The sequence below is a fragment of the Vombatus ursinus genome, unplaced genomic scaffold (genome assembly GCF_900497805.2).
Source record: "Vombatus ursinus unplaced genomic scaffold, bare-nosed wombat genome assembly UNPS02014838.1, whole genome shotgun sequence".
NCBI classification, from domain to species: domain Eukaryota; kingdom Metazoa; phylum Chordata; class Mammalia; order Diprotodontia; family Vombatidae; genus Vombatus; species Vombatus ursinus.
In genome coordinates, this window is record NW_020954616.1 from 1,157,725 (window position 1) to 1,166,869 (window position 9,145).

Sequence of the window (9,145 nt, forward strand, 5' to 3'; positions counted from 1 at the left end):
AAAACAACAAAGGGAAAATATTTGATATAGTGATCACATCTGACAATGAATACAATCTTCTGTCCTATTCATCCCCTGCCTCTCTTTTGTGAAGATCCCACTAAGATGAAACTTAATATGGATAAATATAAAACCTTATACTTGGCTTTTAAAAAAATCAACTTTTTAAGTTCAGGATGGGAGAGAACTGGTTAAATAACAGTTTGTGTGAAAAAGATTTGAGAGTTTTAAAGAACTAGAAGGAAGAGTTGAGACTGAAAGTCGTGATGAGGACAAGAACAGGTACAGAAACGTGGTAGTACAGTTGGTTTCGGAGGTTTGAGGTTGAAATCCCACCTCCGTCACACTGCCTGAGTAGTCTTGGGCCATCTATCCCACTTGTTTTCTTAAATCATAGGTTAAGGACTGGAAGGCACATTAGAGATCATCTATTCCAACCCTCTATTTTATTAATAAGTAAATTAAGACCCAAAGGGGTTCAGTGATTTGCCCAGGGCCTCTCATGTTTCTCTTCTCTTATTTTCTTCATTATGGTGTTAAGGTTTTTTTGTCCTGTCATATTCTTCTGGGAGACTGATGATCCTTAGGTTGTCCCTATAGGTAGCCATATGTTTTGCTTATGATTATGTTTTCTTTTAATGTTCTTGTTTTTTGCTTGTCTTCTTCTAGGTTGTCTTTTATTTCTGTGTATTTGTATTTCCAATCTATTATTCTCTTTTTCATTTCTTTGATGAGGCTTGCCATGGAAGATCCAAATTTTTCTATTCTGCTCATTGTTTTTTTGCTGTGGAAGACATAAATTCTTACTCTTATAATTTTCATATCTCCTTTCTTGCCAAGTGTTGGATCATTTTCCTTCATTTTGCAACATTTATTCATAGATGCTTGAAATAATTTATTAGATCTGGAGGCCAAATTTCCTTTTGTTACTGTTTTTCCTGTTGACTTATCTGTTTATGTTCAAAGTTTTTGAGATTTCTTCTTCCTGGAATCTTTGGCACTTTCAGTCTTTTCCCCACTCCCTTATTTTGCTCTTTACTCACTTCTGACTCCCTTCCATCTGATTGTGGTTTCTTTGTGGGTTAGTTCTCAAAGTGCCTCAGCCTCATCCTACACTAAATGATTCACAGTTAACCAGCCTAGGTCTCTGCCCCAACTGACTTTTGGGTGGTCTGAATTGGCCCAACCGGATGCTGTCCTCATCCTGCAAAGCTCCCCAAATACACTATGACCTGTCCCACTCCCTCTGTTTCTTATTTCTTAGCCCAGCACCAGCACTTCAGAGCCTGCTAACACTGGCAGTTCAGAGCTTTGCAGCTTTGGTTCTTCCAGGTTGCAATCCCCAGCAGGCTCTTGCTCCTGAAGGGCTGTGGCCAAGTTAGCTATCAAGGCCCCTCAAAAACTTCTGCAGACTGGAGCCAGGGTCTCTAAGGCCCTGGAAAGAGGGAGGGGGACCAGAGTGTTGGGGTAGATTTTGATGTAAGCCTGTGTCATGCTTGGCTATGGTATTTCAGCCTCACTGTCAGTAGCATGGGAGGGGAGGGAGAGGTGCTAAGTGAGCTCAGGATCAGCAAATGTTATTTCCTGTCCCTGAGTTTTTTTTTTTTAACCTTGTTTTGGATTCTTGGTGTCCTAGACCATGGAAACAGCTGAAGTTGCTTCATCTTTAGGTCATAATTTCTGTTTTGGGGAAATTTGAGAGGTTGTGGAGATTGGGGGAAAAATGTCTTGTCTACCATGTTGCTGCTTATGTGACCAGGAACAGAATAGGAACTAAGCAATTCATTTTCCTTTCAGTCATCAGTTGAAAGCTGAAGGGCTGCTGGGGCTAAATGACAAATAGAAACTTAAAGCAGAAGGCCTTCAGATGCAAAATAAACATTCTCTACCCAAAAAGGGTAAGAAGCTTAAATAGCTCAGTTGCCTATGAAGAAGCCAATGAAACAAAGAACTTACCTCCAAGGCATAACTGGCCCTAGTCAGCTCTTCCATATCAGGTTCTCAAAGGAGTATGTATGGGAGGTGAAACTGACTAAACTGAAACTAATTACCCTAAGGCAAGTGGAGTGGGTTACTGAAGGTAAGGGCTTGTAAACCAAGAAGGATTGTCAAATAGGAGAGGCAAGACTTCATCCTTCTTCTGCTTGGAGGCATCTATTTGATAGATACCTCAACTTTGACAGTAAAGGGGCAGAGGCTTCTGCAGATTCTAAGCTGTTCTAAGGGTTGTTACCTCAACTTAAAAGAGACATAGAATAACATTCCAGCTGAAAAGAGCTCCATTGAACTACTCGTCTGAGTCAATGACTGAAAGTAGAAAAGACTGTAGCTGCCCATTGAAGAATTAGCCCAGAACAGATTGACCCATTACAACCTGAAAAAAGCCCAGTGGTCAACTGCCAATCTTGGGAGCTTGGCTTGGTCCAGCTGCAGTGCATCCTGCCCAGTACTGTCTGGTAGCAAGACACCATACCCTAGGGTGAGCAAGCCCAACTGTACACTTTGCAAATATCCTCAAAGTCTTTTCTATTCTGCCTATCTTGCTTTCGATGAAAAGCAATAATGAAAATACAAATTGTGTCCCCATTGGCTCCACTTTCTTGTCCTCAATTTCAGAATCTTTGGCAATGCTTTCTATGTTTTTCCTGTTTTTATTTTTATCCACATGAATCATCCATTGTGACACACAAGGTGTCATCTATTTTGACAAGTCTTGAAAGATTCTCTGTTAACATCTTGGATACAAGACCATTGTATAATAATATTCTTCTTGCTCTGACTGAGACTGTGCATCTACCCTATCATTTCTTGGAGGACAAGCAGTTGTTTTCTCCTCAGAACATCTAGCTTCTTCCTCTTCATAAAACCTCAATTCCCCATCTCACTCCTATTCATAGTTGTTATGTGTCCAAATAATTTCCCAACATACCCTCCTCATGGAAATCTCCCTTGAAAAATTGGAGGATAACCCAACAGACACAGCAACTGTTTTTGAGAATATGTTCATCATTCCACACCTGTAGTCTTCCTTCACACTACAAAGAGGAGGGAAGCATATTTCCTCCATCTTTCCCTGGGCCCAAACTGGTCACTGTGTCCTACAATATTTTAATGTTGTTTTCATTTACATTACTATAGTTCTTGTGTTTATTATGCTTTTGGTCCTACTCTCTTCACTTTGCATCAATGACTTTATACAAATTTTCTCATGTTTCTAAGTTCCTTATCATGTTAAAATTGGTTTGTTATTTTAACTGCAAATGTTCAATAGTCCTTCTTCCCTTTCTCTTCATTGTGAACAGTTGTCTATCCTCCAACTTTGGGAAAGAGGTCAATATTCTCCTCTATCTATTCAGATCCACTTCACATTGAATTTCCATATTGGTATTTTCACATTGAAGTTTCCTATCTGCTGTAATTGGTTTTGAGACACTACGCTGTCCCTGATAACCTGGAATAAATATGAACTTCCATTTTTTCATTTAGGGGGGAGAGTAGCCTGAATTCTGAATATAGGTAATAACCACTTGTCCCTGGCAGAAATGCAAGCATCTCTCACTCAATGCAAATCACTGCAAATTTCTCTTCCCTCTCACTTCTCACTGGAAGTAAGATCCTGGCTTTTCAAATAGCTCGTGGGTGATTACAACCTACAATATTAGCTCCTCATTAAGACCTTAATAACCTCTTTGGCAGCTCCTAAGAACCCAGTCATACCTAATTTCCTTCATTGTACTCCACCTTATCTTACTGATTGCTTTTACTTACTTTGCTTTAATAACTACCTTCTCCTTGAGGCCTCCTCAGGTGTTTTCCTTCAGTCTTCTCCGCCATCAGATTGAGCCCTTCTCCTTTTTTATTTTTAAACCTCCTTCAACTTCTTCCAAATTTCTCCACATCAAATTCAAACTCTTGCCTTTTTCACAATTCCAAAGCCCTCCAAAACACCTCCACAATGTCCTCACCCTTTTTCCAAACCCATTTTGCCTCACAAACAATTTCTGCCTTCACAAGGCAGAAGTTTAAAAAAAATCAAAATCCTTCTTTTGTTGACCCTTTAGGCAGCTAAGTGGCACAGTGAGAACAGTGCTGGGCCAGAAGTCAGGAAGAACTGAGTTCAAATCTGGCCTCAGACACTTACTGGCTATGAGACCCTGGGCTAGTCACTTAACCTTTGTCTATGTCAGTTTCCTTGACTGTAAAATGAGGATAATAAAAGCATTTCTCTCTCAGGATTGTTGTTAAAATAAAACAAGATTATATATATATATATGTACATGGTGCTTATTAGCTTAGTGCTTGACACATAATAGGCCTTTAATAAACGCTTGCTCCCTTTCTCTACAATCAGGTACCACTCTACCTTTTCAATTTTATCTCATATTATTCCCTTCCCACACAGTTAATGTTCCATCTAAACCATGCTACTCTTTGCCACTCTAACATGCCTTGTATGTTCTTACTTCCTTGATGTATTTGTATCAACTATTCCCTGTGTCTGGAATGTTCTTCTTCCCTCTCTTCTCTTTTCAGTTCTTACCAATTCTTTAAAGCCTAATTCAAAACAACTTCAAACACTGGACCTCATATAGTTCTTTTTTGGTATTTCTCTAATGTGTAATTGCTAATTAAGGTAATCCTGTATGTATCTTACTCCCATGTTGTTGTTGTTGTTCAGACATATCTGACTCTCTGTGACCCTATTTGGGGTTTTCTTGCAAAGATATTAAAGTGGTTTGCCACTTCCTTTCCCAGCTCACTTTACAGATGAGGAAACTGAGGCAAACAGGGTTAAGTGACTTGCTCAGGGTCACAAAGCTAGTGTCTGAGGCCAATTTGAACTCAGGTCCTCCTGACTCCAGACCTGGCACTCTATCCACTGAACCATCGAGCTGCCCTTATTTTACTCCCATACTAGACTGTTATCTTTATAAGGGCTGGACCATGTCTTATCTTATATATTTGTATCTTCCCTAGCACCTAATACAGTGCTTTCTGTATAGCAGATATGTAACTTGTTGAGTTGAATTATTTTACCTTAGCAATTAGGAACAGCTCATAATTGCCTCAATTTCCCAAATATGAGGTAAAGATAAGAGGATCTATGGCTTATCCAATCCTTGAAATAACAATGTTATGAGACACTTAATTATTTTGTATATATTTTATTGATATCTTTTTTTATATCACCCACATTTCACATCCTTTATTTTTTCCCTACCCAGAGCCATTCCTTATAACAAAATTTTTAAAAAGAAAAAAACCCAAAGCTCATTAAAAGTAATCAACACATGTAAAACATCTGACAATATATGTAGCGTTACTCACCTATAATCTCCCACTTCTGTGAGAAAGGGGTGGAGAAGTACCTTCTCATATCTCTTCTTTGAGGTAGAACTCCATCATTATCCTTTCAGGTCAAGTCAACATGCATTTCTGAAACATCTACTATGTGCCAACCACTGTATTTTGATTGATTGTGACTGTTCTTTGTACGCATTGCTAAGGTCATGGTATATATTGTTTCTGAGGTTCTGATTCCTTCACTTTACATCATTTCATGTAAATCTTTCCTTGCTTCTCTGTATTCATCTTAGTCATAATTTCTTACACACAATACTATTCCATTATATTAATATACCCCAATTTACCTATTTCCAAATAATGAACATCTACTTCTTTGCTATCTTGACATTTGTTTAGTGCTTTAAGATTTGAAAAAAATTTGATATGTTTCACACATGTTATTTCATTTGATCCCTTCAACAATGTTGGGAAGCAAGTGCTGCAGTTATTATTATTCACATTCTATAGATGAGAAAACTGAGGCTATGAGAGAGAGTGTCACTTAATATGAGGGGATTGGACTAGATGGTCTCTGAGGACCTTTCCAATTCTAGACCTGTGACTTACCCACAGACACACAGATAGTAAGTGTCTGAGGAAAGATACAATTCCTAGAACTCTAGGGGAAACCCATCACTCTAACTCTCACGACACCCACAGTGATTCTCAGAATTAACAAAGCAGCCTGATTAAAAAGGGGTTAACCTTGCCTAAAACAGAGGTGTTGAACTCAAGGACATAAAATAGAGCATATGACATAGGGTACGGACTCTAGAACCTGGGTTAGATCTGGAACAGGGCATTGAGGACCGTTGGGGAGGGGGAGATCGACTTTGGAATCTCCAAGGGGGATTGAGCCTTACTATGGCCAGGTTTATGGTCCTAATGATGATGATAACAACTAGCATTTATACTGTACTTTCAAGGTTTGTAAAAGAACTTTACATTGTTAATTCATTAAATACTCAAAACAATCCTGTTGGTTGCTACACCTACACCTGTAGGTGCTATTGTTATCATTTTTCCAGATGAGAACACTGAGGCTGAGAGAGTTTAGATGGCTTGTGCAGGGTCTCAAGTCTGTCTGACTCCAAATCCAATGTTGTATCCATTGTACCCTATAGCCACCTAGCTAATTCCAACACGATCTATTGTGCCCTCAGCTGCCTTGCTAACTACAGCCCTGTGCCACCTAGAGGTAAAATGAGGTTTATAACCTTTTGCTCCTCAATGGTCCCCACTTATCTAATTAGTCCAAGTATAGGCTGTTCCCCTTGCTGTATTACAAGCCACCTTTCTAAAAATGGTATCTCATTGAAAAGAAATGTGTATGTGTGTGTGTGTGTGTGTGTGTGTGTGTGTGTATGATGCACAGAAAAATAGCACTGCTTATAGGCTACACATTTTTACAAGCTTGATTTAGGAGGGAAAGAGTTTGTTGTTGAGTCGTTTCAGTTGTGTCCAACTCTTCATGACTCCATTTGGGGTTTTCTTGGCAAAGACACCAGAGTGGTTTGCCATTTCCTTCTCCAGAAGAGGAACTGAGGCAAACAAGGTTAAGTGACTTGCCCAGAGTCACACAGTTAATAAGTGTCTGACACTAGATTTGAATTTATGGAGATGAATCTTTCTGGTTCCAAGCCCAGTGTTCTATCCACTGTTCAGCCATATTCAAATCAATATGGCATTTTGAATGTAGGAGTGGCATAGTAAATACAGTGGCTTTGGAGTCAGGAAGAACCAGGCTTAAATCCTGCCTCTGACCTTTATTGCGAAACCCTAATTGTTGTTCAGTTGTTTTTAGTTGTGTCTGACTCTTTGTGACCCCCATTTGAGGTTTTCTTGACAGAGATACTGGAGTGATTTCTTCTCCAGCTCATTTTACAGAAGAGGAAACTGAGGCAAACAGGATTAAGTGATTTGCACAGGGTCACACAACTAATCTGAGGTCAGATTTGAAATCAAGAAGATGAGTCTTTCTGACTCAAAGCTCGGGGTTCTATCCACTGTGCCACTTAGCTGCCCTGTGAAATGCTGGGCAAGTCATTTAACCTCTATATATTTCAGGCAATTCACTAAGTAATAAATGTACTAAGTCACAGATGGGCTGTGATTTGCCTCAATTTACTTAGTTTTCACACCTGGAGTCCCAAGCTGACAAAATCACAGATCCTCCATGTATTCATGAGTGGTATGCCCAGTCCTCAGTCTGCCATTCAAGGCTGTTCACAAATTGACCATAACCTATATTTATTTCTTGTCTTATCTCTCATTAGTTTTCTATACTCTTCACTATTCTGTTCAGTGTCTCTTGATTACACTCCATACCTTTTTTTATAGTGTTCCTCCTACCTAAAATGTCTTCTTTGTCACCCTTCCTACTATAACAATTCTGCCCATCCTTCAAGGCCCCACTAGAATCCACCACTTCTTCCCTATGAGCCTATGTGGCCCCTGGCAAGTCTCTCAAGCATTTCTATGCTTCAGCTTAATCATCTACCAAACTTAGGTTGGGTTTATTGGTCTCAAGATCCCTTCCAACTCCAAATCCACAATCCTATGATCTTTCTTTGATCACTTCATGGAAGAAGGAAAGACATCATCTCTACCTCTGGATTCTTACAGCAACTGTTACCTCTTTCATGTATATGGCACTTATATTTAGCCCATTATTACTTTGTTTTAGATGTTTGAGTTTTTAATGTAATGTTTATGAAGTTATTGACTGTTCCTATTCACATGTGACTTTGTTCTAATTGCACTAAGCAAGAGGAAACATGCAATAATGCAATAGAGTCAGGGGAATCTAGGTAAGAATCCTGGCTTTTTACTTAAATAAAATACCTATATGAATTTGGGCAATGGCTTGATTTTACACCCTGGTCCTCATATTTCTCACTTTAAAAAGAAAGATTTGGACAAGGTCATCTTTTAGTTCCCTTCCAGTTCTAAATCCTATGACCCTAACACCGCAAAACATCCTCAGTGAAATCCATAATGCAAAAGAGATTATACTAACCATCCACATTATAGAAACAAAGTGGATGAAAAGTACATATCACTTAGACTATGATAAATGATATAAATCAAACTATGATAAGCCCATCAAATTAATCTCTCAGTATATATACCTTGAACAAACACTACAGATATTCTTTGAACTGGAACCAGAATCAGAGGGGATAAAGTTCAATTAATTTGACAGACATTTATTGTACACCTACTATGTGCAAGAAATTGTACTAGTCACTATGGATACAAAGAAATTGCATTATTAAACACCTACTGTGCAAGGAACTCTGCACAGATGGATACAAAGAAATCCTAAACTATGCATAAGGGATACAAAGAAATAGAAAAAAAATAAATTTTTTTAGAGATACAAAGACAAAACAAACAGCCCTTTTTTCTCCAAGGAGCTTGTGGTATGGCATAATGGATAGAGTACTAGACTTGGAGTCAGGAAGACATAGCTTCTAATCATACCTCAGACATTTCTATCTATGGGACCCTTTTTTATGGGAACTCTAACCTTTTTAAGTCCTAGGTTTCTCATCTATTAAATGGGATAATAACAGCACCCACCAAACAGGGTTGTTGCAAGTGCTAAATGAGATATCAAATGACAAAGGCTTTGAAGACATTAAAGCACTATATAAAGATTGGTTATTATACTTCTTCTACTAGATTGTATTTGGAAAATTTCTATTACTTTCACTGATTTAAAACCCCTTTCCTGCCACAAAAGCCACGTACGCTCTAGGCCATTCTTTATGGACTTGAAAAATTGAATAGGATG